At 44.5% G+C, this 10600-nt stretch overlaps 1 pseudogene; it reads right to left on the reverse strand.

Annotated features, from left to right (window-relative positions):
• LOC137357502 (probable G-protein coupled receptor 139) overlaps window positions 1–10384 on the reverse strand; it is a 62005-nt pseudogene extending 51621 nt beyond the window's left edge.
• Window positions 10385–10600: the final 216 nt, after the last annotated feature.

Below are 10600 nucleotides of genomic sequence, written 5' to 3' on the forward strand. Positions count from 1 at the left end.
AGTCTGTGCTGACCAACAACCACCCATTTATACTAACACTGCAGTAATCCCATATTCCCTATCACCTACCGACACTAGGGGAAATTTACAATGGCCAATTTACCTATCACCTGCAAGTCTTTGGATGTGGGAGGAAACCGGAGCACCCGGCGAAAACCCACGCAGACACAGGGAGAACTTGCAAACCCCGCACTGGAAGTACCCAGAATTGAACTCGGGTCTCTGGAACTGTGAGGCTGCAGTGCTAACCATTGCACCACTGTGCCGCCCATAAACTAGTGGTGTCCCGCAGGGATCTGTGTTGGGGCCTCAATTATTCACATTATTCATTAACGACTTAGATGATGGCATTGTAAGTCATATATCCAAATTTGCTGATGATACCAAGTTAGGCGGCATTGTAGACAGTCTAGATGAGAGCATCAAATTGCAAAGAGATATTGACAGACTAGGTGAGTGGGCAAACTGCGGCAGATGGATTTCAATGCGGACAAGTGTGAGGTTATCCATTTTGGGCCAAATAATGATAGAGCAGGGTACTTTCTAAATGGGAAGAGATTAATTACAGTGGATGTACAAAGAGACTTGGGGGTTCAGGTGCATAATCTTTAAAATGCCACGAGCAAGTGCAGAAAATGATCAAAAAGGCTCATGGAATGCAAGCCTTTATATCTAGAGGATTGAAGTATAAAGACATAGAGGTTATGCTGCAGCTGTACAAAACCCTGGTTAGACCCCACTTGGAGTACTGTGAGAAGTTCTGGGCACCACACCTTAGGAAGGATATATTGGCCTTGGAGGGAGTGCAACGTAGGTTTACAAGAATGATACCTGGACTACAGGGGTTAAGTTACGAGGAGAGATTACACAAATTAGGCCTGTTTTCGACAGAATTTAGAAGGTGAAGGAATGATCTGATGGAAGTCTTCAAAATATTAACAGGAAAAGGCAGGCTAAATAAACTATTTCCACTGGTTGGAGATTCTAAAACTCGGGGGCATAGTCTAAAAATTAGGACCAGACCGTTCAGGAGAGATGTTTGGAAACACTTCTTCATGCAAAGGGTGGTAGAGGTTTGGAACTCTCTCCCACAAACAGCAGTTGAAACTAGAACAGTTGTTAATTTGAAATCTGAGATAGATTTTTGTTAAGCAAAGATATTAAGGGATATGGGCCAAAGGCAGGTATATGGAGTTAGGCCGCGGATCAGCCATGATCTCATTGAATGGCGGGACAGGCTCGAGGGGCTGAATAGCCGACTCCCATTCCTATCTTCCTATGTTCCTATGGTACACTCTTCAGCTAATATATTCTTTCCCTTCCTGCCACACTCTGGTTATCATTACCTATACAATACCCTGTTTTAATGCCTCATTTTTGGCTTTAATTTGCCACATCCTGCCTCACCAGATCACCCCCCCCCCCACCCCACCCCCGCCGCCGACACACACCCAACCCCGAATATTTAGTTTAAAGTTTTCTCTCCCACTCTCGTTATATGACTTGCCAGAAAACTGATCAGGTGAAGACTGTCCCATCGGTACCTCTCCCACTTTCCCCAGTAATGGTGACAGTGCCCCATGAATCAAAACCCATTTCTTCCATACCAATCTTTGAGCCACACATTCAACTCTCTGATCTTAGTTACCCTATGTCAATTCACTTGTGGCTTAGGTAGTAATCCACAGGTTATGACCTTTGTGGGTCTACATTATAATTTATCCCCTAGTTGGTCATAATCCCTAAGATGAACCTCTTTCCTCGTCCTATCTATGTCGCTGGTACATACGTGGCCCATGACAACTGAATTCTCTACACCCACTGCAAGTTTCTCTCCAGTGCAGAGCAGATGTCCCGAGCCCTGGCGCTGGGCAGGCAACACAGTCTTCTGGACTCTTGCTCTAGGCTGCAGAGAAACTACATATATCCCTCTGACTATACTATTCCCTACAACCACCACATTCCTATTTACTCCCCACACTTGAATGGCTCCCTGCACCATGGTGCCATGGTCAGTTTGCTCATCCACCCTACAGCTCCCACTGTCGTCCATACAGGCACCTCAAACCTGTTGGACAATTGCAAGGGCTGAGGCTCCTCCATTGTTACCTTCTGGGTCCCCGTTCCTGCTTCACTTGCAGTCACACCCCCTGCCCTCCCCCCTCTCCCTGTCCATGACAATAGACCAGATTTGAAGTTTTTAACCTAAAGGGAGTGACAGCCACCTGGAACAAAATGTGCCCCCTCCTTTATGAATCACAGTGCCCGAAGCTCAGAGTCTAGCTCATGAACTCTGAGCTGAAGTTCCTCAGGCTGCAGATGTGGATGATGTAGATCACATAGCTGCCCACCAGCTCCCACAGGCTACACCTGGAACACATCACCTGCCCTCTCATATTTTTTGTGTCCTATTTACCTAATTAAGTTGAAAAATATCACTCAACAGTTGTCAATAGTTATATCAAATGCCTTACCAAGTGAAGCTATGAATTAACTACAATATTTATATCTCTCCAGTACCAGTTTAAACTACTGTCCCCATTTAGAGAGGACAAAGCTTAAAACTCACCAACCACTCACCTATCTGCTCATCTTATTAATGATTCCAGGTTTCAGCTCTCATGTCCCACTGCTGGCTTATGGCGCTCTCATTCGGCCCACTCCTTTCCTCTAAAAGGTCCGAACAGCATCTCCTCTCTCACTGCGCCATATTCCCACTCTGTTTTGAGCTGCATTCAGTCGCTAGCTGCTACCTTCGTGCCTGCTTCAAACCGTTTCTAGTGTCAGAATGTTTGGCATTAAGAAGACACAGACATAATGTAGTTGGCAAAGAACCAGAGGCGAAATCAGAAGAATTGCAGCACACAGTGAGTTGTTGGGATCTACAATTCACTGCCTGAAAGCATTGTGGAAGCAGATTTAATAATATCTTTCAAAAGGGAACTTAAATACTTGATAAGGGAAAAATGCAGGAGCCTGAGGAAAGAGGAGGGAAGTGGAAATAATTAGATAGCTCTTTCAAAGAGACAGCACTGATACAATGGGCCGAAAAGCTTCCTTCGGTGCTACATCAATCTCTGATTGGATGAGCAAGAGACAGAGTGAAGGTAGTGAGGATCAGGTTGGAAGAGAGAACAGGAAATGGTGAGAGAGGGAACGAGAAGCTTGCATAACGTTTCGGGCAAAGGGGTCACGATCAGATATCTGCCCATGCCCGTTCTTGTTTATTCAGGTGGCACGCAACCTTCATGCTGTCTCCTCATTTACATGAAATCTACATGCTGTCTGCATGACCCGTCTGACAGACAGCTTGCTGTGACCGTCAAGAAGCATGGAGAAGTCTGGCTCCAATGTGGAACAGGGAGTTTTTCCTGTTCCTATAGCTCTCCCATTGACATGGAGGCCCACAGCCATGTGCACCATCGGGAATCCAGCTATCTCAAAAGCCATGTGACTTCTCATCTTGCTCCGGAGAAAATTATGTATTTACCCGACCTGGCATAGATGGCCTCTGTATCAATGGGCGGCATACTGGGAGATGATGGATATGTTGCCTGCTCCTGCCTGGATAGTTCCAGACGCCTGGAAGTTCAATTGAACTGTGACCTTAATGGCCACTGACAGCGCTATCCTCATCCTGGTGTGAGGCTGCAGGTCGTGTTGCAGGAGGTGCCACAGCCCTGTGACAACCTGCTTATTAAATCAGAGTCACCTCACACACTGCTCCTGGGTTAGGTATGGGTAGGAAAGGTGCACTTGGAAACCCAGGGTGGGTTGGACCCAGGGAGGGGGGGTCCCTTTCTTCATTGCAGAGGTTCCATTTCTGCATCCTCTGCTGCATTTCTGAATCATGTTGAAGGCTCAAATGTATTGTAATTTCAGTCCCCATGTCTCGTCCAGAGTTGGGGTCCCAAATCCACTGACCTCCCTGACTGTATCCAGCAGCTCTCAGCACAACGTCCATTAAATCATTCACAGAACCTCCACTAATTTTGTGATGACAGAAGTTAAAAGCCCCTCACCTGCCAGTTGGATGCTGATTCTTTAAAATAACGCTATGGGGAATTTCTCGCGCTGCTGAATGCATGTTTGGCTGAGAATGACTAACACAGGGGATCAGTGAACATGCACAGACCAAGTTTCAAAGACTTTCATCAAAGCAGCTGGAACGTCTGTTTCATGTCACGTCCAGACATCTCCCCATACTACCAGTGCATGCCGGGCACTCCCAGATTAGTGCCCTGTCCAGCATGGTCACAGCACTGGCACCAGTGCCTACTGATCCCAGAATCACGGCAACACAGAAGTACACAGGGAAAGAAATTCCCCTTTAAAAGGAATAGGATAAATTATTTAAAAGGACCAAGTGGCAAGAATATGGGAAATGGACAGGGGAATGAGACTAATTGGAGAATTGAGGCCAGGGAGGGATTTTCACACAAGAATGTGTACATTAAAATTGTGGCATTGCTGTAGAGGGAGCCAGTGTAAAATGAAACCAGAAAGCACTGCAAGTATTCAGCAGATCTGGCAGCATCTGTGGAGAAAGAAGCAGAGTTAATGTTTCAGGTCGGTGTCCTTTCATTATGTTCTCATCATGTTAACTCTGTTTCCCTCTCCACAGATGCAGCCAGACCTACTGAGTTACGTCCAGCACTTTCTGTTTTAATTTCAGATTTCCAGCATCTGCGGTATTTTGCTTTCATTATTAGGAGCCAATGTAGGTCGGTGAGCAAAGGGATGATCTGTGAACTGGACTTGGTGTGTGTTAAGATATGGGCAGCAGAGTTTTGGATGAGTTGAGATTTGAAAAGGTTTGTAACTCTGAGGGTGGCCAGTGAAACATTGGGATAATCGGGTCGAGATTTAACAAGAGCACGAATGAGGGTTTATGCAGCAGTTAGAAACATAGAAAATTGGAGCAGGAGTAGGCCATTCGGCCCTTCTGGTCTGCTTCGCCATTCAAAAAAGATCATGGCTGATCATCTAATTCAGTACCCTGCTCCCGTTTTCTCCCCATATCGCTTGATCTCTTTGATATTAAGAAATATATCTATCTCCAGTTTGAATATATTTAATGACTTGGCCTCCACTGCCTTCTGCAGTAAAGGTTCACCACCCACAGAGTGAAGACATTTCTCCTCATCTGGGTTCTAAATGGCATACCCCATATCCTGAGACTGTAACCCCTGGTTCTGTACTCCCCAGCCATCAGGAACATCCTGCCTGCATCGAGCCTGTCGAGTCCTGTTAGAATTTTATAGGTTTCTTTGAGATCCCCTCTCAGTCTTCTAAACTCTAGTGAATATAGGCCTAGTCGACCCAATCCCTCCTCATACGTCAATCCTGCCATCCCAGAAATCAGTCTAGTAAATCTTCTTTGCACCCCCTCCATGGCAAGAACATCGTTCCTCAGATAAGGAGACCAAAGGTGCACACAATGCTCCAGCTGTGGTCTCACTAAAGCCCTGTATAACTGCAGTAAGACATCCTTGCTCCTGTACTCAAATTCTCTTGCAATGAAGGCCAACATGCCATTTACCTTCCTAACTGCTTGCTGCTTGCTTTCAGCAACTGGTGTACAAGGACACCCAGGACTCGTTGCACCTCCCCCTTTCCCACCTATCACCATTCAGATAATAATCTGCCTTTCTGTTTTACAACCAAAGTGGATAACCTCACATTTATCCACGTTATACTGCATCTGCCATTCATTTGCCCACTCACCCAACTTGTCCAAATCACATTGGAGTCTCTTTGCATCCTCCTCACAGCTCACATTCCCCGCACCCCCCATCCTCCAGTTTTGTGTTGTCTGCAAACCTGGAAATGTTACATTTAGTTCCCTCACCCAAGTCATTAATATATGTTGTGAATAGCTGGGACCCAAGCACCGATCACTACGGTACCCCACTAGTCACTGCCTGCCACCCAGAAAGAGACCCGCTTATTCCTATTCTCTCTTTTCTGTCAGTCAACCAATTTTCAAACCATGCCAATATATCACCCCCAATCCCATGTGCTTTAATTTTGCACACCAATCTCTCATGTGGGTCCTTATCAAAAGCGTTCTGAAAATCCAAATACACCACATCCACTGGTTCTTCCTTATCTATTCTACTCGTTACATCCTCAAAAAACTCCAGTAGATTTGATAACCATGAATTCCCTTTAATAAACCCATGCTGACTTTGTCCAATCACGTTTATGCTTTCTAGGTGTTCTGCTATCACATCCTTTATAATAGACTCGGGCATTTTCCCCACTACTGATCTAAGGCTGCAGTTCCCTGTTTTTCTCTCCCTCCCTTTTTAAATAGTGGGGTTACATTTGCCACCCTCCGATCTGTAGGAACTTCTCCAGAGTCTGTAGAACTTTGGAAGATGACCACCAATGCATCCACTATTTCCAGGGCCACTTCCTTTAAAATTAGAATTAGAACATTACAGCGCAGTACAGGCCCTTCGGCCCTCGATGTTGCGCCGACCTGTGAAACCATCTGACCTACACTATTCCATTTTCATCCATCTGTCTATCCAATGACCACTTAAATGCCCTTAAAGTTGGAGAGTCTACTACTGTTGCAGGCAGGGCGTTCCAAGCCCCTACTGCTCTCTGAGTAAAGAAACTACCTCTAACATTTGTCCTATATCTATCACCCCTCAACTTAAAGCTATGTCCCCTCGTGTTTGCCATCACCATCCGAGGAAAAAGACTCTTACTATCCACCCTATCTAACCCTCTGATTATCTTATATGTCTCTATTAAGTCACCTCTCCTCCTCCTTCTCTCCAACGAAAACAACCTCAAGTCCCTCAGCCTTTCCTCGTAAGACCTTCCCTCCATACCAGGCAACATCCTAGTAAATCTCCTCTGCACCCTTTCCAAAGCTTCCACATCCTTCCTATAATGCGGTGACCAGAACTGCACGCAATACTCCAGGTGTGGTCTCACCAGAGTTTTGTACAGCTGCAGCATGACCACGTGGCTCCGAAACTCGATCCCCCTACTAATAAAAGCTAACACACCATATGCCTTCTTAACAGCCCTATTAACCTGGGTAGCAACTTTCAGGGATTTATGTACCTGGACACCAAGATCTCTCCGTTCATCTACACTACCAAGAATCTTCCCATTAGCCCAGTACTCTGCATTCCTGTTACTCCTTCCAAAGTGAATCACCTCACCCTTTTCCGCATTAAACTCCATTTGCCATCTCTCAGCCCAGCTCTGCAGCCTATCTATGTCCCTCTGTACCCTACAACATCCTTCGGCACTATCCACAACTCCACCGACCTTCGTGTCATCCGCAAATTTACTAACCCACCCTTCTACACCCTCTTCCAGGTCATTTATAAAAATGACAAACAGCAGTGGCCCCAACACAGATCCTTGCGGTACACCACTAGTCACTAAACTCCAGGATGAACATTTGCCATCAACCACCACCCTCTGTCTTCTTTCAGCTAGCCAATTTCTGATCCAAAGCTCTAAATCACATTCAACCCCATACTTCCATATTTTCTGCAATAGCCTACCGTGGGGAACCTTATCAAACGCCTTACTGAAATCCATATACACCACATACACTGCTTTACCCTCATTCACCTGTTTGGTCACCTTCTCGAAAAACTCAATAAGGTTTGTGAGGCACGACCTACCCTTCACAAAACCGTGCTGACTATCGCTAATGAACATATTCTTTTCAAGATGATTATAAATCCTGTCTCTTATAACCTTTTCCAACATTTTGCCCACAACCGAAGTAAGGCTCACAGGTCTATAATTACCAGGGCTGTCTCTACTCCCCTTCTTGAACAAGGGGATAACATTTGCCATCCTCCAGTCTTCTGGCACTATTCCTGTCGACAATGACGACATAAAGATCAAGGACAAAGGTTCTGCAATCTCCTCCCTGGCTTCCCAGAGAATCCTAGGATAAATCCCATCTGGCCCAGGGGACTTATCTATTTTCACACTTTAGTGCTCTGGGATGTCCAATCACGTTTATGCTTTCTCGGTGTTCTGCTATCACATCCTTTATAATAGATTCTGGCATTTTCCCCACTACTGATCTAAGGCTGTAGGTCCCTGTTTTTCTCTCCCTACCTTTTTAAATAGTGGGGTTACATTTGCCACCATCCGATCTGTAGGAACTTCTCCAGAGTCTGTAGAACTTTGGAAGATGACCACCAATGCATCCACTATTTCCAGGGCCACTTCCTTTCGTGCTCTGGGATGTAGATTCTCAGGCCCTGGGGATCTTTCAGCCTTTAACCCCATTAATTTCCCTTGCAAAATTTTTTTATGAATAAATTATTTCCTTCAAGTCTCCCTCTCATCAGACCCTTGGTTCGCTAACATTTCTGGGAGGTTATTTGTGTCCTCCTTTGTGAAGATAGAACCAAAGTATGTGTTTAATTGTTCTGCCATTTCTTCGTTCCCCATTATAATTTCCCCCGTTTCTGACTGTAAAGGACCTACATTTGGCTTCACTAATCTTTTTCTCTTCACATATTTATAGAAGCTTTTACAGTCAGTTTTTATGTTCCATGAAAGTTTACTCTCCTACTCTATTTCCCCGCTTAATCAACCTCTTTGTCCTCCTTTGCCGAATTCTAAACTGCTTCCAATCCTCAGACATGCTGCTTTTTCTGTCAATTTTATATGCCTCCTCTTTGGATCTAATACGATCCCGAATTTCTTAAGTAAGCCACGGTTGAGCCACCATTCTGGTTTTATTTTTGTACCAGACAGGCATGAATAATTGTTGTAATTCAGGGACACGTTCTTTAAATATTATCCCATTGTCTATCCACCGTCAACCCTTTTAGTAAGGTTCCCCAATCTACCATAGCCAAAGATGAGCTGAGGGAGGGGTGACGATGGATAATATTATGGAGGTGGTGGGAGACAGGATTGTTGATGGACAGGATATGGAGTCAGAATTTAGGATTAGGGGAATCACCAAGCTTGCAAAGAATCTGTTTCAGTCTCAAATGTTGGCCGGGGAGCAAGATGGAATCAGTGGATAGGGAACAGAATTAGTGATGTAAATCGATGAAAATGGATGCGGTCTTTCCAAAATTTAAATGCAAAGAACAACAATAGAGTGAAACATGATTTGTGGATCTAATAGCTGGATACAGAGACTTACCAGGAACAATAACATCATCAAAGAGGGCAGAGTACATGACAAGAACAGCACTGCAATTAAACATGGTTTCTAGAATTAATAGCTGAATAGAGACTTCCCAGGGACACAAACAATAGCGAGGATGGGATTCTAAACTGTTTGAATCATCAAAAGGTCCACAATTCTAATGTTGCAGATCATAATTTGCAGAAAGATAGTCAAACACCCAGGATTAACTCTTTCCCATTGCTATAAAATTCCAATCTACTGCCCTCACATTCTGACCTATTGTAACATTCCAATCTATTGTTCTCAGAGTCTGATCCACTGTCCGAATATTCCAATTTAGTGTTCTCAGATTCCGATCTATCTTCTCCTTCTCACTAGAGCCACCTTTTGAAAGAGTGCCAACGACGCACGACGCTCTGAGAGAAAAATAATTCTTCTTGTCTCTGTCTTAAATGGGCACCCCCTTATTTTTAAACAGTGACCCTCTCGTTCGAGATTCTTCCACACGAGAAAACATACTTTCCACATTCATCCTGTCAAGACCCCTCAGAATCTTATATGTTTCAATCAAGTCACCGCTTACTCATTTAAATACCAGCAGATACAAGCCTAGCCTGTCCAACCCGCCCATTACAGGTTCTAGGCTAGTCAACCTTCTCTGAACTGCTTCAAATGCATTTACATCCTTCCATAAATACAGAGACCAATACTGTACATAGTACTTCAGATGTGGTCTCACCAATGCCCTGTATAACTGTAGCATAACCTCCCCACATTTGTATTCTATTCTCCTTGCAATAAATGATAGCATTAACATACAAACATATGAATGAGGAGCAGGAGTCGCACACTCAACACCTCCAGCCTGCTCCACCATTCATTAAGTTCGTGGCTGAACGGATTACCCCACATTTCCACCTACACGTGATAACTTTTAACACCAATCATTCTATTAGTCTTCCTAATTACTTGTTGTACCTCCAAACTAACCTTTTGCGATTCATGCACTCGGATACTCAGAGCCCTCTGCATCTCACAGCTCTGCAATCTCTCACCATTATGCTTTTTTATTCTTCCTGCCAAAAGGGACAGTTGCATATTTTCCAACATTATATTCCATTTGCCAGGTCTTTGGCCACTCATTTAACCTATATATATATCCTGTTGCATCCTCCTTATGTCCTCTTCACAACTTACCTTCCTGCCTATATTTGTGTCTTCAACACATGTCGCAACCATATCTTTGCTCCCTTCATCCAAGTTATTGATATAAATTGTAAAAAGCTATGGCCCAGCACTGATCCCTGTGGCACACCACTTGTTACATCTTGCCAACCAGAAAATTTATGCCTCCTCTCTGTTTCCTGTTCGCTAGCCAATCTTCTATCCATGCCAAAATGCTACTCTCTACAACATGAGCTTATTTATTAATAGAATAGGGAAAACCTCCAGAGA

This window comes from Heterodontus francisci, chromosome 48, assembly GCF_036365525.1.
Source record: "Heterodontus francisci isolate sHetFra1 chromosome 48, sHetFra1.hap1, whole genome shotgun sequence".
NCBI lineage: Eukaryota > Metazoa > Chordata > Chondrichthyes > Heterodontiformes > Heterodontidae > Heterodontus > Heterodontus francisci.